Source organism: Protopterus annectens, chromosome 9.part0, assembly GCF_019279795.1.
Source record: "Protopterus annectens isolate FY-2018-M chromosome 9.part0, PAN1.0, whole genome shotgun sequence".
Classification (NCBI taxonomy): Eukaryota; Metazoa; Chordata; order Ceratodontiformes; family Protopteridae; genus Protopterus; species Protopterus annectens.
Window position 1 is genome coordinate 131,428,948 of NC_056743.1, and position 25,003 is coordinate 131,453,950.

At 40.3% G+C, this 25,003-nt stretch overlaps 1 protein-coding gene across 4 annotated transcripts in view; it reads right to left on the minus strand.

The window, feature by feature from the left end:
* Positions 1 to 25,003, minus strand: part of PAMR1 (peptidase domain containing associated with muscle regeneration 1) — a 1,499,432-nt gene that overhangs the window by 291,997 nt on the left and 1,182,432 nt on the right. The gene's annotated exons all lie outside the window — the stretch shown is intronic.

Below are 25,003 nucleotides of genomic sequence, written 5' to 3' on the forward strand. Positions count from 1 at the left end.
GGCAGCTGCAAAAGCCTCCAAATTTAAACAAGACAGGAATAAGGAGGGAGGGTGGGTAGGGGAAAACCTACACCTTCAGCAGAGATCTGAAAAATTATACAGTGAAGCAAAAATAACAGCGCACAACTCTGATGTCAGCCAGCAATGATATCAAATTAGTCAAGCAACAATTAACAGTATACAACTCTGAAGTGCCAGAAAAATATACTTAGCTCTGTATGTCTCCAGATAGTTTGAAGAGCACTCTGTCAGGACACAGGAAGGCTCCAGCAATGATATGTGCTCTGATATAAATTGGACCTGCTGGAGACACAGGTATGTATCCCAAAGACTACCCTTTCTCTGGAATAGGCTTCCCATCCATGTAAAACAGAGTTTCTAACTAACCCAATTCAAGTAAATCCACAGAAAGAAGTCAGAAATCCACACAAAGTAGAATTTAACACTTTCATCTTTTTATTAGAAACTTCATCAGAATAATCAGTACAAGCAACCCCACCCTTAAATACATCTCCCACAGCATTAATAATGACATCATTTCCTGTAATAAATGCATACAGAAAAAAAAATTAAAATGGTAACACTGTATTCAAAAATTCTATTCATTAAAAACATAGTGACGATGTTTCATACTTAAGTGTATGTAAATACAAATACACATATATTCAATCATATATTCACATATAAAACTATGCTTTTAACGTTAAAAATAAAAACTTTAATGGAACTAGTATTAGATACTAACATTATAACATTTGAAGAACAACTGTTTAAACAATGTAAAGGGGTAGGAATTGGAACAGCCTGTGCCCCCATTTTTGCCAACATTGTACTTGCCTTTTGGGAGAGAGAAATTGTCTTTAAAAGTTCCTTTAATGAAAGTTGAACTTTCTATGGTAGGTTTTTGGATGACATAATTGTTTTTTGAAAAACAGTAAACATGATCTAAATAGGTTTTTTGAGTTCGTTAGTAACAGAACTGAATTTTTGGAATTCACTAAAGATATAAGTAAAGAAAGTGTGAACTATCTTGACATTACCATCCAGAAAAATGCAAACAAAAAGCAATTTATGTCCAACATATTTAGAAAGCCAACATATTCCAACACTCTTTGGCATTTTAATAGTTGCCACTCCTACATCAGAAGAAATCCTTAGTTAAAGGACAGGGGGTACGGATAGCTAGAATCATGTCAGAAGAAAATGAATTTCTACGACAGTTGGATGTATTAAAATGTATGCTTGTTAAAAGAAAATATCCAGTAACATTTGTGGATAACATTTTGACAGAAGTTAGGGTGAAGAGAGCAAATTGACATTTCACCCCTTTACTAGGCAAGAATCACGGTTTGGTAGAAATAGAGTGAACAGAAAAACAGCAACAGTTTTGGAAAATCAGCTATTTTCAAATTTAACAACCAGTTTTATGATAACAAAAATATATTAACACATAATTGGAATATATTTGGGACCAACCAAGACTACTTGGAATTAGTGGGAACAATGCCTAAAATAATATATAAGAAAGACACCAGCCTTAAGAACATCATTTAAACCCACAATAGTGTGAGGAATAATGGGGGGGGGGGTATGATGAAATGTGGGTTTTGCCTACAGTGTAGGAATATTCAAGAAGGCAGAGAAGTATGGATACCCAATTATGGGAAATACCACCTCAGAAAAAAGTACACATGCATTAGTAAAGGTGTGGTATATTTAGCAGTGTGCTCCCTATGTTCTCGTTATTACATAGGAAAAAATATTAATGCACTTAGGACACATATATGCCAAGACAATTATATCAAGAAGAGAGACATGAAAAATGCCTTAGCTGTACACATTGCTACACATGATGGACATTATTTTAGATTTACTATTACAGATCAAGTCACAATGGGGGAGTGGGGAGGGCCCCTAAATGATTTTTTTTGGATTTGAAGGAACTGAGATGGCAAATGAGAGCTAATGCCTCTGAGTATCCTGGTTTGAATACTGCTATGTCCATCAGTTCGATTCTAAGGTTAAAAGCATAGTTTTATATGTGAATATATGATTGAATATATGTGTATTTGTATTTACATACACTTAAGTATGAAACATTATCACTATGTTTTTAATGAATAGAATTTTTGAATACAGTGTTACCATTTTAACATTTTTTCTGTATGCATTTTCTACAGGAAATTATGTCATTATTAATGCTGTGGGAGATGTATTTAAGGGTGGGGTTGCTTGTAATGATTATTCTGATGAAGAGTCTAATAAAGAGACGAAAGCGCTAAATTCTACTTTGTGTGGATTCCTGACTACTTTCTGTGGATTTACAGTTTTTGTGACTGTTTTTTACTTCAGTAACCCAATTCAAGTGTAACTTGGACAACTGGATGGGGAACAGGAAATTCATCCCTGGTTTGGCATCTATATCTCTAATGGATACAGGCAGCCTGTAAATGTTTCATCTCCCAAGCCCCTGCTTATACTTATTGAGGGCACCAGAACTTGTCAGAGATTTGGAATGCATGGCTATGCTTAAAAAGGCCTTTAGGTCATTAGTCTAATAAACTATGAACTTTAAAACAGGGGAATTTACCTCCACAAAGAGACGAGTAACCAGTGGAGTCCCCAGAGTTCTTTGCTAAGATCTCTGTGGATCAGCACTTACTTTCCTAAAGTGGCAGCCAATACCAAAGGGCTTAGGCTGACTAAGCGTACAGATGACTACAAGCTAGGAGCAGTTACTGAATCCCCAAATGACTTATCCATCATGTGAGAGATTTCTCCCAAATAAATAACTGCTGCTAAAATCATAGACTGAAACTAAATGCCAAAAGATGCATTATTGTATCCTATAGGAAGTCATCTACCCCAGGGAACTATCACATTAACAATATGCTCCTAAGGGTTGACCCATATGTCTGGGATTTGAGAACATATGTGGACAGTAAACTAAATTTGACCAGCATGTGTCCACTGTTTTAAGAAAGTCATTCTATATTGCACACCTTATATTAAAAGGGATTGTGTCTAGATTTAGGGATGCCATTGCCCCCCTTTACTCAGCCCTCAATTGGCCGGTTATTTGGATATAATGTCCTTTTTGCATGTATCTATCTAGACACATGGAACAACTAGAATGCCCACAGAGATACTATCCTAAAAGGATACGTCTAAACAACATGTCCTATATGGACTAGCTTAAAGCCCTGTCACTATATTCAGTATCCTGCAGACTGCTGAAAAGTGAGCTGTATCTGGCATACAAGACATCCTCCAATCCATTACTGATGAGTTTAGTGCCATCAGCAATTCAAATGGCATCAGAAATATTAAATTTAGGGCTCTAAACCTCTTCTGTAACATCCACAGAACAGTTTGAAGAGATAGGTATATCTTGCAGAGGTTACAATTGCTATGGAACATACTTCTCATCCACATAAAATAAAGTTTGTCCCTGTCCATATTCAAGTGCAACTTACATCTATGGATGGGAAACAAAAAATTTACCCCAGGACTGACCCCACTATGACTAATGACAGAGGCAGCTTTTAAATGCTTTATCCCATGCATGAGTCCTCTCAGATTATCTATAGTATGACCCCAGTTATTCTTATTAGGTTTCATATATAATATTAAACCATGGGATGGATAAGGCCAATCTATAACCAAGTGGGATAGGTTATCTGAGCACAGAAAGGCAAGTTGGCTAGGTTTGACATGGTTTGCAAGGGAAGCTAGGCTAGTACTTACTAAGAAAGCATAGAAGACGTGCATGGTAGATTCATAGGTGTGTACTAGCTTAATGGTCTTGGGGCCTTTACAAGCCTAGCCCATAGGATTACCCTGGCATCGTGCCACCTGACCTTAATTCCCAGTGGCTCTGTCGAGTAGAGCCACTGGGGTGATCCCTGGGGTGAATTTTCTATATCCCATCCATTCATCAAGATTTATCTTGAAGAGGGCCAGTTAGGTCCCATGTATGGGAAGTCTATTCCATAGCATGGGCAGTCACTGGGTTATGAACCTGTCCCTCCATCTTGTTCTGTTAATTGCAGTAATGAGGTTGAGGTGTCTGGAGCATGTGGTGTGGAGGGATTGGGATTTCTTTAGATGTAGCATTTCTAACAAAGCTGAGGCAGACATGGCTTTGTAAGTCAAGCAGAGATTGCCTCTAAGTAGGTGATATGAGACAGAGAATAGTTGGACTATTTTGAGTCTGTCCATATAGGACAAGTGTTTAAGGCATAGAATCCTCTTTGTGAGGTACTTTTGTGGCCTCTCCAGTTGTTGCAGGTGTCTAGTGAGGTACATGCGAAATGGGGCATTGTACTCGATGACTGCCTAATGAGGGAAGAGTAGAGGGAGACAATGACCTCTTTTTTTCTGGATGCAAAACCCTTAGTAATGAGATGTGCCGTAGAGAAGGACTTTCTGTTCACAGTGGCAATGTGGTGGTCAAAAGAGAGGTTGCTGTCAACATGTGTTCCCAGATCTCTTAGAATGGCTTCTGTGTTCAGTGGACTACCATCAGTGTGGTAATTCATGGGAAAAGGGTTTTTCCCGAAAGGGATGACAAAACATTTTTTGGCATTGAGCTTAAGGCCATGGTTCTGACACCAGACGTTGGTCTCAGTGAGGTCTTTCTGTAGGATGTCAACATCACTTGGGGAGTCAATAATAGCTCCCAACTTGCAATCGTCTGTGAACTTTGTCAGCCAGAGTCCCTTCCTGTTGGCCTGGACTTCAGAGAAGTAGATACTAAACAGGAGAGGAGTCAGGATCAAACCCTGTGGGACTCCACTCGTGACTGGTCATCAGTCTGACTTGGAGTCAGCTACTTTCACACTGTGGGTTCTATCTGTGAGCCAGTTTGCAACCCACCTAGTGATATATGGGTTGATGCCTAGCTTAGTGAGTTTTTCTATGATTCCTGAGTGGGGAATGGTATCAAAGGCTTTGGCCAATTCTGTTTTCATAGGTAGCTTCAGAGGATTTGGTGAGGGATCTCAACTTTTTGATAAGGCTGATAAGGGAGTTTTTTCAGTCGTGGGACTTCACCTTATTCCACATCAGTTTCCTCATGCTGTTGTAGAGTTTGTTTATGACAGGGGACCACCAGATTGGCTTTCTTTTTTGGAGGAGAGCGTCTTGGTTCTATTGAGTATGGAAAGATCCATGCATTTGTGTATGTGTTCGTACAGTGCATTGGTGTATGATTCTGCAGTCATGCAACTATTCTCCATTTGCATAGGTGCCATGAAGTTAGCCACCTCTGTTTTTAGGAGCCGAAAGTTAGCTTTGGAGAAGTTTTTCATGGTGATTACCTTTGAGGGGTGGGAGGGATGCAGATTTCCAAGGTGATCAGTTTGTGGTGGGATCTAACCAGGGAGGAGTTGACTAATGATGTAGAGAAATGGTCGCCCATGTTAGTAACGACAAGGTCAAGGTTATTGCTACCTCTAGTGGGGGTAAGAATGTGCTGGTCCAGGGCATTGGAATTAATGAATTCCAGGAAACGTTGGGCAAGTGTATTGGTACATAAATAGTTTTCCCAATTAATGGATGGGTAGTTGAAGTCACCCAGTATGAGAGTGTTAGGTTGGAACCTAAAATTATCCAGGGTGCTTAGAAATGTGGAGTGAGAGTCTTGGGACGTGGTTAGGGACCTATGACCTGGGCTATGACCTGAATTGCTGTCTTACCCAATGTTAGCTGCACCTGAAGTATCTCTGATGCATTATGTTGGGCTACCAGTCTGGAGGCACCTTGAACTAGGTATCTGTTACAGCACAAATGTTGACACAAACTTCAGAATGAACTGGCTCCCCACTTAAGCACCATGTTCAATAATAGCCTCGCATCAGGCTTTGTGTCCACTGAATGGCGCACAGCAACAGTTATCCCACTCCACAAAGGGGGAGCTACCACTGATCCCGAGAACTATCGACCTATTAGCCTGACGAGCTTGGTCTGCAAGGCCATGGAACGTATCATTATGGAACTCATAAATAAAGACATTGGTAATCTCCAACCTCTGGATCCCACCCAGTTTGGGTTTGTGAAAGGCAGATCATGCTTCCTGAACCTGATCGACTTCTTTGAAGCAGTCACCAAAGCCATAGATGAGGGTAAGGTGGTTCACACTGCCTATCTTGACCTCGCCAAGGCTTTCAACACCATCCCCCATTCTGGAATTATAGCTAAACTCACTAAACTAGGTATAAATCCCTACATCACAAGATGGGTTGCCAACTGGCTCACTGACAGAACCCACACTGTAAAAGTTGCAGACTCCAAATCTTACCTCAAAGCAGTGACAAGTGGAGCACCACAGGGTTCCATCCTGGGACCTCTCCTGTTTGGTATCTACTTCTCTGAAGTACAGGCTAACACAGAAGGCCTATGGCTAATGAAGTTCCCAGATGACTGCAAACTTGGAGCCATAGTCAAGTCCCCAAATGATGTGGACATCCTACAGAAGGGCCTCACTGAGACAGATGCTTGGTGTCAGAGCCATGGCCTCAAGCTCAATGCCAAAATGTGCAGTGTCATCCCCTTTGGTAAAAACTTTGTACCCATGAACTACCACATAGGCAGCAATCTACATAACACTGAATGCGTGATAAGAGATCTTGAGACCCAGGTGGACAGTAGTCTTCCCTTTGATAGTCACATCGCCACAGTAGTCAGGAAGTCCTTTTACATGGCACACCTCATCATAAAAGAGTTCTCATCCAGGAAAAAAGAGATCATTGTTCCCCTCTACTGGACACTCATTAGACCCATTATAGAGTACAACGCCCCTTTTGGAATGTACCTCACAAGACATCTGCAGCAACTGGAAAGGCCACAGAAGTACCTCACAAAGAGGATTACTGGCCTCAAACAAATGCCCTACACTGACCGTCTCAAAACACTCCAGTTTTACTCCGTAGCATATCGCCTACTCCGAGGTGATCTCTGCCTAACATATAAAGCTATGTCAAACCCAGAGCTGTTGGACATGCTACACCTAAAGAAATCCCAACCCCTCTGAGCTACATGCTCTAGGGACCTAAACATTGTCACCACAATAAACAGGACATGCTGGAGGGACAGATTCCTGTCCCAGAGACTTCCCATACTCTGGAACAGGCTACCCATCTATGTCAAGCAAAGTTCTTCATTAGCACTCTTCAAGAAAAATCTTAATGAGTGGATGGAAAATAGGAAATACACCCCGGGGATCACTTCTGTGTCTCTGCTCGACAGTGGCACAAAAAAATAACTTTCTTGGGTGACGTAAGCCAGGGAACCTTGTTGGCTAGGCTTGTGTAGGCCCTTGGGCCGGTAGCCTAGTACCTACCTATGAACATACAAGGCCATGTCAAAACCTGAGCTGTTGGACATGCTCCACTTGAAGAAATCCCAATCCCTCAGAGCCATACACTCCAGGGATCTAAACCTTGTCATCACAATGAACAAAACATGCTGGAGGGATAGGTTCCCAACCCAGAGACTCCCCATACTCTGGAAGAGACTGCCCATACATGTCAAGCAGAGTGCCTCCTTGGCACTCTTCAAAAGGAACCTTGACGATTGGATGGGAGACAGGAAATTCACCCTGGGGATCATGTCAGTCGCCCTGCTAGACAGAGGTCCAGGGAAGTAAATTTTGTGGGAAGAAATATCCAGGAAATTGTTATGGCTAGGCTTGTATAGGATCTAGGGCCGATAGTCTAGTACCAACCTATGAACCTATGTTCTCCATTATAAGGAGTGCTTAGAGCAAGTGCATTTTGAAATGTACACTTCTAGCATTACGCAGCATGACCCTCAGATTACATTTGTTTGTAGCTGTTATGGTGGTAATTTGGTCTTTGGAACTCCACCTAAAAAAGGCTCTATAGGGGTGGCAAGAGCCTTGGCCACTATCTGGAAGCCCAGGGGTAACAGATGCAGGCCATCTCTGGCAAAGCATTGAGGTCTGTCAATCATGTCATCCCAGGCAGACAGATAGTGGATCCCCTTAGAATGACACCAGAAACTTAGCCAATTGTTGAAATCAATCATTTTCTGCTTGTACTGTGGTATCATTCTGATTGATGGTAGGAGGCTGCTCAGGGCTAGGGTCTTACCTGCCTGGGCTACATAATCTGAGAGCTCCTCCATGTCTCTTTTCATGTAGTCCAGGGAGGTATGTCTCAGGTCATTCACACCCACATGTACAATGATAGAGTCATATTTGTACCCGCTGTTGAGGGACCTGAGTGCATGCATTATGTGGCGGATCCTGGCACCTGACAGGCAACTGTCCGTTACTTTCTTCTTATTCATCCTAGTGAGTGGGACATCAGTGTGCCTCACTATCGAGTTACCTATGATTAGAGTGTTTGGAATGCTGTTTTGCCTTAGGGGCATTGAGTGGCACACTGTTTAGGAGAGTTATATGTCTCGTGATTGGTGTTGTTTTGTGGTGGTCGGGTGCTCTTCTGCTTGGAGTTCTTTGCTGTTTGGGTAGATTTTTGAGAGCCTCCATGAAGGTGGGTGCTTGGTTTATGTTTTTATGTGAAGGCAGTGCTGGTGTGTGTTCTGGTGGGCTATGTGTTCCATGTGGTGTGGTGCAAGTGTTGACATTCTCCTTTTGACCAGCTATCCCAGTCTTGGCTGGAGAGTGTGTGGCTACCAGTTTGGATATATAAGTGCATCTCTTGCAAGTCTGAGTGTTAGGAGGTAAGAGGAGAGGGTTGTCAGTGTACATGAGGCAGTTGGTACACTGCCTCAGGATGCCCAAGTTTACCAGGTTAATAGGAGAAAGCAGAGGGAACTGATCTTTAGACATGCCTGGCAGGGTGGGCATTAATAAGTAGTACTGGAGCCGTTTCTTTGTAGAATTTTTAGTGCTGGTAGCACTTTTGTGTGCTACAATAATTGCTACAAGAAGTCTGGTAAAGTGCTAGACTAATAAGCTAGTAAAGGTGCAGGAGAGGTGAGAACTAGCAGATCTAAGGGAAAAATTGAAGAGCAGACTTTTTGGCACCGCTCAGAAGCTTTCAAACAGTCCTGGATACAGCAAATCTGTATCTGGACTAGACTAGTTACAGGAAAGGCGGGAAACAAGTGCAAACACAGGCTTTTAAACTAGAAAGTTGAAAGAGATGGAAAAACTGCCCAAATGGCCAATAACCTACAATTTCTGGGCCAGAAAGCACTCCTCTTGAGGTATATACTCTACCTAGTGCTTACCACTCCCACTGATAAGCTATAAGGCTTCCCTCCAACACAGAAAGGCTTGAGGGGCTCAGAAACTTATAGACAGTCGTGGATACAGCAAGTGTGTATCTGGACTAGCCTTGTTACAGGAAAGGCAGGAATCAAGTGCAAACACATTCCAGAATATATCAGAAACGTTAAATTGGCACTCTACAACCATGAATATGTAGCATATAAAACATATACATTCAGAAGAATTAAACAGAAAAAGAGGAGTCTGCAAAACATATGTTATCAAGATGAGGGCACCAACAAAAAATTGAGATAGCAGATATTAATTCTTTCACACCTAGCCTATGTGAAATTCCACACCACCTGACACCTAAAGAATTCCTGGCTGGACAACTTTTGCCTGCATTAAAATTCTGAGAATGTAGTTTTCCATGCTACCTGTAAACAAATGTACATAACTGAAAAAATATAATAGTTGCACTGTTATTCAGACCACACTCATATTCACAATGGTGATATTAATATGTCATCCAGACATAATGGTAATTTTATATTTAACCAGTACTTCCATAGTATGTAAAATTAATTAGTATAATTATACAAACAACTGACAAAACTTTTGCTCATGCCATTTTCTGCAAAGCTGTTTTGAAGACATCACTCCATTTTTGAAATAATTGATATAATGCAGTATCAAGAACATTCCATAAAACTAAGGGCAGTTGAAAAGTATGTGAATTATTTAGTAAGAGCAGCTGTTCTTCAGTTGACAAAATAAAAGTTGCTTCAGTTACTAAACTGCACCTGTTCTTCAGCTGACAAAATAAAAGTTGCTTCAGTTACTAACCATGGACATGGCAGTGATAAAGGAGCCCCATTTCTAATAGCCTTCTGTCTTTGAAATGTGGAACACTACCCTTCATAATGTGAAACAAATGGGTAAAAGAAAGAATACTTACTAAAAAAACTCCAACTAGGATGTTCACTGCATGGTTAAAATGAGTTACCTTATTCTTTGAAACAATTCCTCTAATGACTGATTCAGTACTATTTACGATGATATTTGTTAAAAATTCATAACGATAGTATGACCAAACCTTTCAGTGTGGAGCATCATAGTATACGGAAACAGACAAGCAGGGAATATTCCTCAGTATGAGGTTAAGCAGAAGAGCAGAGAGATAAACAGTCCCTAAAATATCCAGTAAGAAAGTCCCATGCATATTGGGGAAGTATGGAAAATAAGTTACTACATCCGTGGTGGTGCAGCGCTAGCGTTGTTGCCTCAAAGCAAGAGGTTCTCCTATTCGATTCTCGGCTGGAGTGCAGAGAGTGCCTTCTGTGTGGAGTCTGCATGTCCTCCCCGCGGTTGGGTGGCCGTTCGAAAGACATACGTAAATGGGCGTGCCTTCGTTGAAGGTTGAATGTCGAGCTGGTACCTCGGCGTTCATGAAAATCTACTGCTAATCATTAGCGGACCGGAGTTCCGCTGTGGCGACCCCTAACTGGGAAAAGCCGAAAGACAAACAAACATGCAAAATAAGTTACTCTTAGTAATTCATGACACTCCATTTTCATTTTGAACAATGTTGCTTAGAGTAACTGAGGGTTGTGACAGTAAAATGACATTTTCATTTTATGCTTTTCTAATTTTTCCATTCCACTACTCCTCAGTAAATGGGAAGAGGTACAGGAAACAGCTCAACTTTTATTGCCACCAGTATGGAAACTAAAAATTCAGAAATCAGGCAGGTACATTTCAAAGGCAGACTGATGTCTGACAAGCCAAATGGTTTCTGCACAATGGAGTCAAATATCAATCTGTTGTGGACAAATGTCATTATTTACAGAGGGGATTTATTAGTAGACAAGGGATCCGGTAATTGTTTTTATTATATATATTAAAATAAATATATAAATAGAAATCTCAAACAACAGAGCAAAATATATGAGGATGTGCTGCTTTGGCAGAAAGAATGAACATGGTCCCCCCAGGTGGGTGTACTGTACGTGCTTCTATACAGGCTGCAGTGCACTTAGAAAATAAAAAAAACTTACCCTAAAACTTCAAAAATAAAATGTGCTTTTGTTGTTTTCATTTACTCATGCACAAAGGTGGTCCACATTTGTGCCTGTGTATGTATTTACCATGCACTAAGCACAGACTTGTGTGTGCACATTGAATCTGTAGGCATGGAATGGGGAATATATTTTGGGACAGTGGTGCTTTCAGCATTGATTAATGAGTTACTCAGGTAGCACCACAGATGTAAATGAATTAATGAAGAAAAAATAATCAAGATACAAATAATACAGCCACACAGGACTGGTAGTACAAAGAGGGAAATAGTGAATCAGCTAGACATAGCCTTGGATAAGTCACTGGACTTTGCTAGACTGATTGATATTTCAGAAATTCAGGCCAAGAAAAATGAAATTATACTGAGAAAAAAGTCAATAAAATTGAAGCAAATAGATATATAATTTATGACAAGGCATACATTTAGAGGAACATGCATGAAGTGTGTATAAATATAAAAAGAGACAGAATAATACAGGCACTGTGTGCCAAATATACAGAAAATGCAATTACTTTGTTAATTGCAGAAGAAGAGATGCAAACAGAAAGCCAGAAGGTGTAAGCTGAAGGTCAAGCTCAGTGACACACAAAATGTTTAAGTTGGCAATGAGAAAATCTTAGGACTCTCAAATGAAAGGGGCTGGCTAAGCAAATGATTTGACTGAGAGAAGTTAAACATAATAGCCATAACGAATGAGGAGGATGACCAAATGTATCTTCCACAAAAACGACAAAGAAGAAAAACACCATGAAGCATACAACTTCTTGAAATAATGACAAAAATCCAAGCATTAAATGAACACTCAGTGTAAACACGAACAGTTAAGAATCATGGACTGTTAAAAAGGACAAACTGCATCAATTATTCACTTAAAAAAGTAACCAGTATAATAATTATCAACTAATAACATGCAACCTAAACTCATTTCAGTCACATCACTGTATCTTACTTGTTATTGCATTTTAAATAAAATTCATGTGTATTTTATTAGATTTCAACTTATAGCCCTGTAGTGTTGAACCTTTCCTGAAAAGAAGCACTTTAAAGATGTTTGTGTTCATCTAGGCCATATAGTCAGTCATATTCCCTTTTTACAGGTTTGTAAACCAAACAGCCATGTAAGTAGTGCGATGAGACCTGTTATCTAAATCTTTCATTTTTAATTCACATTTCTGATATTTTTAAGATTACAGACATATATTTCAGATAAACTAACTGGTAGCACTGATTCCCTGTGCTCATTACAAGTACTGTGTTCATCTGTTTGTATGTGCAGTTTTCAAAGCTTTTCTCTCATTTTTAAGCCATTTTTACAGGAAGATGAGTAAATAAATCAGAATATTATTTTGTTTAGACTGTTTCAATAACTAGAGTTTAACTGGATGAATCAAAAGCACATTTTGAATTTCAAAGAAGTTATTCGGAGATTGCTCTAACAAAGTGTTTACAAAGTAGTCAGGGTAGACACCACCTGAACAGAAGTGCACTGAGGCTTCACCAGGAAACTTTAACTGATTAGGTGGTTGACAATGATATTTATATTTCTTTACTATTAATTTATTTAATTATAGTAATGAGGATAGTGGACTAATATATGGCAATTCCATTTTGCTCACAAAGCAGGAGTGAATTAAGTATATCTACTACTAACAGAATAGAAAAATACAGAATACAGAAGTCCTTAACATCTAGTACCTTTTTTACATTTCATCTAGGCAACAAAATATAAACTTATGCACAATTCCCAAAATGGATATAAAGATTTGAAAAATGTAAAACAATGGCTGTAAAATCAGGAGGACTCTCTAGGTGATACATAGATAAGAGGTAAAAGTAGACAAATAGAACAAGACATGTGGCAAGACAAACTACGTGATACATGAATGGGATTATAACATCCCTTTTCTGGGCCAGTAATCAAGGAGTCCCAATCCTCACTAAGGATACCATTGATGGATGTTTCCATCAAACAAAAATAGATAAATACATTATTTCCAGATGCAGCTCTCTGCACCAAGCACAATTTCCCTTAAGAACACACAGGGAACCCACTCATTCTGAGGGCTGCATTTCCCTCTCTCTTGCCAGGCCCCCAGTATGACTCCCCATTGGCATAACTGTAGAGTTGAGTCCTTAGCTGAGTGTTCCAAGCCAAGTCCTCCACTGACCTCTCTGTGAAACCAATACTCTGTGTCCCTGCTCCAAGTAGCTGACAAAGACACACCTTGAGATTTGATTTTCTCACACACACACCCACACATCTGAGAAAGGCTTGCACAGATTTACTAGCTCTACTACCTTTGCCTAGACTATAAGGTGGGTATTGCCACCAGAACACTCTAACACCATCTACTGTAAGGCTCTTACAAGGGTACCCAATTATACAGAGTAATATTAATACAAATGGTAGTGTTTGACCAATGAGACAAGGCTTTTAAGGGTGGCCACAGTGCCACCAAATACATATAAGAATTCTCAAACATTAAACTATTCTCTAAAAGGCCAGCCACAATGGACATTTAAATATATTTAATAATAAATAATAAAATAACATGAACATTCTAAATATCTATTTACAATAAAAACCAGAGTTTCAGTCGCAGGAAATATTAAAAATTACACAGATGGATAGATTCACACAGATACAGAAAAACAATACTTAACTAATCTCACTACATTTTCCTGACTGATCTAAATAATTACTATTCTCTGGTTACTTACAAAAGCAAGGCAATATGAAGTGGGTGAGTGGTCTTCCTTCTTTGACAAGTTTCAAAAACAGATTGCACTGAGACTTCTGTCTCATCTAGTATTGAAATGTCATATTAGTGCTAGATTACAGAATGCCATCACAATCGTCTGGTCATCTGATTCTGGTTCTCACACCACCCCTTTGCTAGAAAAAGGACCAGAATTTAGCACATATATGCTACCGGATTTACTTCGCAAAAACGAAACCCCATAACACCGAAATCCACAACATTGAGGCCACATGCGCGAAACCCCATAACACCGAAAACACACAACCACGTTAACACACACATACACAACTGCCCCAAACTACCTAACACAACATCCTACAATACGGATAGGCAGGGGGGCAAGCCCCCCTGCACCCCCACCCCCCTTCTTTAATATTCTAACTCTGAGATCGCACAAACAGACACACAAGGCAAACTCACACCCACACAGCACAGTCAAAACACACACTTGCACACACCACTAACCCTCAAACATACACTTACACAAACATACTTACCTGCACCGTAACAACAGAAGCATGAAATTCAAAATCCAGTAATATTGGGATTTTGAATTTCGCGCTTCTGGTCTTTCGGTGTAATGGGATTTCGTTCATGTCATCTTGGTGATGTGAGTTTCGGTGTTCTGGGGTTTCGTTTTTCTGAAGTACACCCGTACTACCATACCACACAGATAGAGCTTTGCTGAGATGTGCTATAGCATCAGGAATCTATAAAACTATTGAAAAACTTCCACCCTTCCAAAGTAGCAGTTTGTTCACCCCTAAGGACAGAACAGTAGGATTCGTATTCCTGCTTTTCACAGACATTTTGTCTCTGGCTGCAATCAGAACTGTAAGATCAATCTTTATGGCATAAACCAGGTAATTTAATATCAGACTATTTTTTCAAAGTTAGCTGCACTGAGATTACCTCTTCTCATCCAGTATCCTCTGTTACAATATATTAATTTCATCAGTTATGATACAGTCATACAGGTATATTTCTTTTCTTTCTGGCAGGACCCACTGTTGGTACATTTTTAACACAAGCAGCTTTACAAATACATTTTCAACAGAAGAATCTTTACAAATCAGTTTGATATACAAATGACATGGAATTCTTTACAAAACTCCAGCTAGCTATGCAGGCATATGTTACACATCCACTGCCCTATTTCTTCTGGCATAGCTGGCAATAAAGTCACAAAGCACAAACTGAAGCAGATAAATACAAAAGCCAGAAGAAATAGCTGGATTGAACTCACTCAAAGTAATGCAGGCTGCAAATCAGCACATGGTGATTTGCAGCCTGCATTACTTTGAGTGGGTTCAATCCAGCTACTTCTTCTTATAGCTGGCAATAACTCATATCATCACATCTCTCCTCCCTTTGAAGACTCAAGCTAGTTTTTCACGTGACCCTTGATAAACATGGCTTGAGGGACATTAGCCTGTCTGGGAACACATTAACCCATACCCTGTCTTGACAGCCCATCTGCATTGGCATTGCTAACCCCGCTACAGTGCTGCACTGTCATATATGCCTGCAACCCTAGGCTCCACTTTAATAACTTGGTATTTTGCTGGCTGGCTCTATGTAGCCATGGTAAGGGATTGTGTTCTGTAATTACAGTGACTTTCTGTCCATACAGATAGTGTTGAAGTTTCTACAGTGCCCACACTATGGTTAGACATTCTTTTACTGCAGCTGCATAGCATTCCTCCCTGGGTTGGAGTCTACAGCTGAGATAAGCCACTAGACTCTCTTCTCCCTCTGAGGAAACCTGGCTGAGTATAGCCCCCACCACATGGTTCAAAGCAGCCACTTGCACAACAAATTATTTTCTGTAATCTGGACTGGTAAACACAGGGGGTCCTCCCAAATCCCCTTTAAGCTTTTGGAATGCCAGTTTACAAGCTGGGGTCCATACTACTTTATCTGACTTGTCTTTCCTCATCAGGTCTGTAAGGGAAGCAACTATTTTACCCTAATTGGGAATGAACTTTCTATAGTACCCTACTGTCCCCAACAATGCCTTCACCTGCATTTTGGTAACAGGGGCAGGCCACACCTAAATCGCTTCCACTTTGGCAGGTTCTGGTTTGATCTTACCACTGCCTACTATATGTCCCAGGTAGGAGACCTCTGTCACACTCATCTGAAACTTACTGGGCTTAATGGTCAACCCTACTCATTACAGTCTGCCCAGGACCTCCTTGACATGCTTGAAGGGGATCTTGACAGGAATGGCTGTAGATGGCAATATCATCCAGATAAGCAAGGGAAAAATCTCTTCCTTCTGTTAGGATATGATCTACCAGCCTATGGAAGGTTGCTGGGGCATTTTTCATCCCAAAGTGCATCTCATATAATCTGAAAGGAGTCGAAAAGCCTGACCTCTTTCTAGAAATGGTATTCAAGGGCCCCTTACATTAGCCCTTGGTCAGATCAATAGTAGTCAGAAACTTAGCCCCAACCAGATGTTCTAAGGCTTCCTCTGTCCTAGGCATGGGGTGAACATCTGACTCTATGTGACTATTTAGTTTTCCGTAGTCCATACAGAATCTAGTGCTGCCATGTTTCTTTGGAAGCAGCACTACTGGGGAGGCCCAGGGACTATTGGACTTCTGGATTACTCCCAATTCAAACATTTCCTGTATATCCTCCCTCAGAGTCTGTCTGCCTCTCTCAGGCACCCTTTAAGGGGCCTGCTTAATAGGCCTTTGGGGTCCTGTATCCAGATAGTGCTGCACCAGGTTAGTGCACCCAGGTTTTCCAGTGAACATGTCTAAAAACTCCTGTAACACTGCTCAGATTTCTCTAACCTCAGTAGGGAATAGCCACTGGGACATTGCTACCCCATTCACTAAGGTGTCAGTCCAAGCCTCACTGAGGATATTAGTCACCAGAACCCCCTCAGACTCCTCATGCTATCCACTACACTAACTCAGCAAAAGTGTCTCCCTGTCATGATAAGGCTTCATCATGTTAACATGGTAAAATCTGTGTCCCTGCCTCCGGCCTAGCAGGTTTACCATGTAGTTAACATCACTGACTGTCCTTACCACTTTGAAGAGTCTCTCCCAGGCTGACTGCAGCTTATTGGGTCTGACAGGAATGAGCACCATATCTGGTTATCCCACAGCATACTCTCGGGGTTGAGCATTCCTGTCATACCAGACCTTTTGCTACTGTTGGGCTCCTGCCAGGTTCTCCTAGGCCAAGCTCATGAGCTCCCTAAGCCTTGTCCTGAGGTTTAGGACATATGCCATCACAGACTTCTTGTAGGATTCACACTCCCCCTCCCACACAACATGAATCAAATCTAAAGGCCTCCTCACCCTATGGCCATACAACAACTCAAAAGGTGAAAAACCTGTGGATTCCTGGAGTGCATCTCTGTATGCAAACAGCAGATGGGGCAAATATTTGTCCCTCTCACTCAAACTGGTCTGCAAATGTCCATAGCATGATCTTTAGTGTAGAGTTTAACCTCTCCACAAGACTATTAGTCTGGGAGTGGTAGGGGTTGATATTTAGGTGCTTCAGCCCAAAGAACTCCCACAGACAAGCCAGCATGTTTGACATGAAACTGACACCTCTGTGAGTCAGTATTTCTCTAGGGAAACCTACCCTGCTGAAAATCTCTAAGAAAGTATCTGCCACCACCTCTGCCTCTATGGAGAACAGAGCCACTGCCTCAGGGTACCTAGTAGCATAATCGACTACCACCAGGATATGCTTCTTCCATGTGGAACCTGGGGTACTCAGAGCCTCATAATATCCATAGCTACCCTCTGAAATGGCTTATCAGTCACAGGCAAAGGCATCAAAGGATCTTTGACTTTGTCTCCTGCCATGCCTACTTTTTTCCACTGCTCACAGGTCCTACAATACCCTGTTACATTCCTTACAATCCCAGGCCAATAAAAGTTCTGTATAATACATCTCTTGGTATGCTTTATACTCATATGAACTACAAAAGGAATGTTATGGGCTGTGGCTTAAAGTGCCAGACTGTAGGCTCTGGGCACTGCCAAATGCTGTACTATCTCAACCTCTAGCTCTCCCTCAAGGGTCCACTCTCTATACAGTAACCCTTTGTTCCAGTATACAGACTCACCTTTTCCTTGAGGATCAGATGTCTCCCTAGCTACCTCCCTCAACCCTCTTAGTGTAGGGTCCAAAAGCTGAGCATGCCTCAACTCTTTCTAACCCTTCCTAACTCCCTTTCCAGAGGAAGTCTGGTATCCTTTGACAGCAGTGCCTCACTGTCAGCCTGGGTACTACCACTCACCTCTGCCCTCGCAGTCACTTTGTCTAAGGGAACATCTGTCCCTACCAGCAGCTGTGGCTTACCTTCAGACATACTGCTACAGGGAAGCTACCTCCCTGAAATAGCCACCTCACCAGCCTGGCTTAAGGGTGGGGTCTGTGTGGGTCAACCCCAGGCTACCAAACCCACATGCCTGTTTCCAAGCCTGACTGCATGTAACTGCATGCACACAAGGTACTGCATTATCAAAATCATTCCCTATTAGGGCATCTGCACAGATATCCTCATACAAATCTACTTGCTCGCTTTCTTTTTCACCCTACCAGTCAAGGTGAACCCTGGCCAAAGGCATTTGTAATGGAGTCCCTCCTAAAGCTCTGATTGGAGTGGACTGCCCAAGCAAGTACTGCTTCTCTTTAACCACTGCAGGCTTCACAATGGTTATGTCGGAGGCTATGTCTTAGCAGTGGCCTGTTTTCCATCCACTAAGGATATAAACTCCAGTGATATTCTGGTACCTCTGTTGTCTTCAGGCAACTTACCACAGGCATACTGTTATCCCACTTGCTGGCTCCCCATCTTTTGTTCCTCATTTTGCTTCCAGGGAGATCTGTATGCTACATGGCCCCACTGGTTACATTTAAAACATCTAACCCTTGATCCAAGCCATGTACCTGCACCAGTGGCTTCCCTTGTTACTGGTGGACTCTGTTGGGGTGGTTTATGCTGCCTACCATGGCTTCCCTTATATCCATGTGCAGCACTGGGTATTCTTTTCTTGTGCAATGATGCAATGCTTGCTAAGTAGAGATCCCTTTTCCCCCCAGCTTGTACAGTTAAACTCCCCGTCTACCACCCAGATTCTCATGTCCTCAGGCAAAGTGCTATGGGCTTGTTCCCTCACCAAAAGGTCTGCCAGCCTTTCAAAAATGGTAACCTGACAAACACTCACCTGCTTATGAAAATAAGTGCTTAACTCAGCAATATAATCACATACACTTTCATCTGCCTTGCTCTATGCTCACAAAACTTTTTTCTGTAAGCTTCAGGTGTCAACTTAAAACATTCCAATAAACATTGTTTTACTTTATTACAGTTTAAAGCATCAGTATCAGACAATTTAGAAACAGCAGTTACAGCTTTACCATAGAGTAAGGAGGTCAGGAGCCATAGCCAGAGCCCTTGGTCAACATTATACTGTTTAAATATTCCTCAAAATATACAAATAAAACTATCAAAATTATCATCCTCTGTAAATTGTGGAAGAAATTCTTGCTTCTTGAGTTCAATTATTCCTTTTCCCATTACTTGCATGACCCTGACAAAGAGTCAGCATCTCCATCTCATGTTGATGCAGCTTCCCATTTTCTTCAGCCTCCAAGTGACACAGTCTCTCTGCTAATTCTAATTCCATCTGTTTCTCCTTTTCTTCAGCCTCCAAACACTGTAGTCTCTCCACTGATTCTAATTCCAAATATTTGGCCTTCAGTTCAAGTCTCTAACTCCAGATGGATTTTTAAGTCCTCTGAGGAAAAGGTGAACTATTCTGTTTCTGAAGGCTGCAAATCCCCATCACCTGTAAAATTACGTCTGGCTGCAAATGTGGTCTAGGAGAAGGGATCTCATCTAACATGGCCATGCATTATACCTCAAATTACATTGAATTTATTTTTATTTTATGTGTTGTTGGCAAGTTAGTCCCAATAAGCTAGTGGCCTCTTTTATGGAGGATATCTGAGGTGGTGTTCATAATGACTAGAAGGACTTTGGCCAGGATTGTATACATTTCCCTAATCATTTGATAACTAATTGGGGGATCTTTTGCAACCTGATCTGCCATCAACTCAGGCAGATAGACTCGGTTCAATGTCTAATTGAAGGGATGACATACTCTGGAGCAAAATATCCCCATTAGCTTCACTACAGTGCAAGCACTGGTAAAAGAATCCAAACCTGTCTGAGAATATGTGTTGGACTCAAGAAGATACTTTCTAATGACAAAAGATTAATAACCAGATTTTACATGATGAACTATGAGCAGTTTGGGGTGTCCAGCCTTGAAACATAACATATTTTCTTACAGAGAACTCAAATACTGGCCAGAAAGGTGAGAAGTAGAGTGGAATGTAAGATATATGAGATAAGACTTCAAAATGGGGCTTTGCCTTATATAGAAAAAAAGTATTTACCAGATTTTACTTAGTCATCCTACCTACTAGAGACCTTTAGAGAAGCAATGGATCCTGTATCTGAGCAGAAAGTTCTAAGACACTCATTCCAGATGGTGTCTTCTAACATAGTTTGGAATAGCATATAACAAACTACTTTTGTAAAATGAAAAAATGCAGGTACTTGATGTGTCTGAAGAATGTACACAGACGTTCTGAATAGCCTTTCAATATTCAATACCTGAGGATCAACAGGTGGTATCTTGAACTGCAATAAGGCATTTGACACTTACTTTTCCAAAAGGAGGTATTTGACATCTGCCAAAATGAAGCTACAACTCTTCTGATCTATGCAGACTTTATGATTTAACTAATGGGACCCAACTGAAAAGATGCTATTCTGCCCAGATAGACCATCACAGTTAATAAATTAAAATCAGTAAAATAAACTAAGAACATTTTTGCCAAGTATATCCAGTCCAATATTTTCCGAGAGGCCTAACTACAAATATTATAGAAATGTGAGATTTTGGACAAATTTCTTATACTCAAGAAATGCAAGAGTCTACTTTTCACAGTTATAAAAAATAAGACTCCCTGCTTTAGCATTGTATGCTCCTGTGTACAACATTAACATATTTCAGGTACAATATTACAGCTTTCTGCACATTTAGAAGACAATTACAAATTACTTTTTCTAGACAGATAGTAATCATTATTACCATGTACTTCTGCAAATCACAGTCTCTTGAATGAGGACTGTCCTGTGGTATTAGCGACCTATGATGACCTTACTTCTAAGTATCTTTCTAGGTATTTCTTTCCTAAACTGACCATCCATGCTTCTCTGACAAAGTAGGACTGTAAAAGTTGCTGTTTTTGGAACACTTGGATAAAAGGGTAGATAATGAAGAAATGTATTGTCATGCTACATTTCAATTATAAATGCCCAGATAAATAATATGAGCATGCTTTCTTGAACAGGAGAATGCTAACTTATGATATAGCAGGAAGGCATATTATTTTTCTCCTTTAATTATCGAGTTAATTGGTTGTATAAAGCAGAGTTTTAGAGGAAAAATTATTTCCACTCAAGCCCTATTACATTTTCTAATATTGGTTTACGGCTAGCACAGTCAAACAAAACGATAGTCAGATTTCTGAAGTTTAGTTTTGTGGCTCAGCGTTCCAGCTGTAAAGTCATTTTTAACTAGATTTTCATGTAATCATGTATAATGTGGTTGACCTCTGAAGTGCCCATAGGCTCAACTCAGCAGCACATCAGTGGGAAATAGGATTAATAAATTAGATTACATAGACATTAGGCTTCAAAATTAGTTTCCATTGGACATATGTACTCTCTTTCAAACTGTTACTATATCTAGTTCAAATATCTTTTCATTACAGTCTATTAATAAATTGCTAATGTTTTCTTCCCATTGCTGCCGGGGGGAAATAAAATACTGCTTCACATAGACTTAATCATGTTGAATGCACTTTTCATGAAGTGCAATTGAAAAGAAGCTGTTGGTAAGGATTTTGTGCCATTTTACAATACAAGTATTTTTTTAATGGTGGGTATTCTCCTGCAAGCACAATAGTGGGTGAGCATGTAACCCTGATTTCCTCAACAGTGCAACATAAAAGAATAACTGGTTTTGTAAACACATAGCAAAACACAGAAGGAAACATTCTTAGATATTTAAAAACAGATTACTTGGCAGCATCTTGCAGATAAAATCTGCCAAGCATGTTGTTTCACAAAATTAAATTCAAGTGTTTCTGGCACTCTCTAGCTGTTGCTGAAATGCTTGAAGATTTGCCATGAAATGTTATGACTGCTGACTTGTGTATTGCTTCATAGTGCATCTTTCCTAAAATCATTGGCAGGACTATATTTTTAAAGTATTTTTAGTAATGTGGAGTATTACTGATGAGCATAATGACTTCTGTTACTCTTGTCTTGTTATATCAAATGCCTAAGAAATGAAGTGAGAAAACAGATGGTGCTGAAAATGGTAATTGCTTTTCAGAAAACAGTAATATGTGTTATAAGTGTCAGGACTTGAAGATGCATTATTTCTATCCATGTAAAACTGACGAATGCAAGTCTGTCATTAAACAGGGTGGCAGGTGATATTGCCATTTTGTTTTTACTGACAATAGGCAGAAATACGAACAAAGTATGTACCATCTCTCTGGCAAATGACCTTGTTATTTTAAATGTCACTTTATTATCTATATATATATCTGCCCCAGAAAACAATACAGAAACTGGTCACAAATAAGCTATATCTTGTCTATCATTTCACATCCCCGTTTAGTGCAGACCTGCTGGGCATACGATATAAAATGAACATTTTTAAGCAATTAAGGTACATGGACTTCTTTTTAAGGGTGAACTGGAAGCTTTAGTCTTACTAAGAGATTAAGATTTATGTGACTCAGTCGCATAGTATGGAAAAAAGAGGCAGCTTGTTAAGAGATTGCAGATTTACCTGCAACATTTCACTGCCATCATCACATTTGCATTAAAATGTCTCACAACTACAATATATTCCCTTCTCGTAACATGCTGAGCAGTAAGACAATGCCAGTAAACAGATGAATTAGTGTGCAGCTGAGGTAAAATACTATTAAAAATAAAATGCAAAAAAAAAAGCCTTAACTGCCCCTATTGTGCCTCATTTAGGCAGAGTTCTTCTAATAAACATTCCAGATTGGCGAGCATCAAGGTGACCCTTCTCAGTGCCAGGAATCTTAACAATAAACTGTCTGATACGAGGGCACTTCTGAATCTGGAATGTGTCCATATTTATGTTGTTATTGAGACATGGTTCAAATGTAAAGTGGGCTTTGGGACTGCAATGCCTTAAACTTCCTGCCCGCTGTAGCAGAATCCCTCAGTGAGAACTCCAGCTCACCTTAGGGAAGTCAAATTTTCAGCTTATAGCCTGTTATTGATTCTCATCCATGAGTCCACATGAACATGAAAACGTCTGTATTCCTAAAATACCCCATAAGCAATGGCTCATTAATCCTTGTTGACTTGGCCACTTCAACTATCCCTCCATAGATTAGAGTACCTACCCGACAAACACACGGTATGCCTATTGCTTCTTGGATTTGGGTGAACAAGAACTTAATGTATCAACTTGTCCTATATTCCACCGGGGCAGGAATCTTCTTGCCCTAACTCTCACAAACTTAGCACCAGCCTATTCCCACCTCCCGCTTGGTCCCTCATTAGTTATGTCCAGCCACCTATTGGTTAACATTACCTTCAAAACATCCACTCCCCTAGTAACTGTCTCCACCATCATTAGAGTCTTCAAAAAGGCAAATATTTTACAATTATATGATAAAATCTTTAAGTTTTATTTTATTTATTTATTTTATTTTACATTTGTTGACCGGGATAGTCCGACTGGATATATGTCCATTTTCAATTATGCCCGGGGAGAAAAGCTCCACATACCATAAAAGAGACAGTACATACATCACTGAGTGATAATCTCAGGCAGACATGTTTAGAAAAATACAGACAAAGAATACAGGCAGATATCAATATACACAATGTGCAGACTTACATCTGATTGGCAGAGACGTATCAGGAAATGTGAACATAGAATACAATCAGATCTCATAATTCAGACTGCATAGACATTCAAATGCTATGAGACATTGATACTTGGCTAAACAGCAGGTTGGGTAGCAAGACATGTATTAGTGAAGTTGTTTGTCAGGTTTAGAACAAGAGCACAGCCAATGAGGTATTTTTTGAGTTCCCTTTTAAATAGGGACAGTGAGGTTTCCTTGGTAACAGCAGTAGGGAGTAGATTCCAGATTTTACTGGGTGAGTTGGCAAATATAGCATCGCCTGCAGAGTTGTTGGATTTTTGGGTCAATATCTCATTAGTTTATCAGCTGAGCGTAATGGCCTGCGGGCACTATGAGGGGTGAGAATATTTTTGAGGGCAGGGGTGTTATCAGGTTGATGGAGTATTTTATGCGCTACTATAAGCTGGTTGAACTGTAGAAGGGTAGGATACTCTAGCCATCCCATTGCTTTGAGGTTCTGGCAATGGTGGATCCTAAAAGCCATGCCAGTAGCGAATCTGGCTATATGATTGTAACATTCTGATAATTTGTTGAGATCAGTTTTGGACAGGTTGGTGGGTACAGGGGAGGCATACATAAGGGAAGAGAGGAGGTGTGATCTTGCAATAGCTACCCTAGCTAGGGGGGGCTGAGGTAAGGTTTGGCTCTGTACATGGAACCGAGTTTTTTGTTGATGGACTTAATAGTGTAATTGACATGTTTATCAAAAGTTTACCCACAAAAACTCCATAGTTGACCTAAGATATGCAGTCATCTACACTAAAGATCTTTATGTCTATTTAGACAGCTGCATTAAACTGGCAATGCCCACTAAAATCAAACATAGCAGTAAATTCAAAAGCAAATGACCCTAGAGAACAATTGATATAAATAAATTATATAACAGGAGGAGGAAACTCCTCAAATTACCAT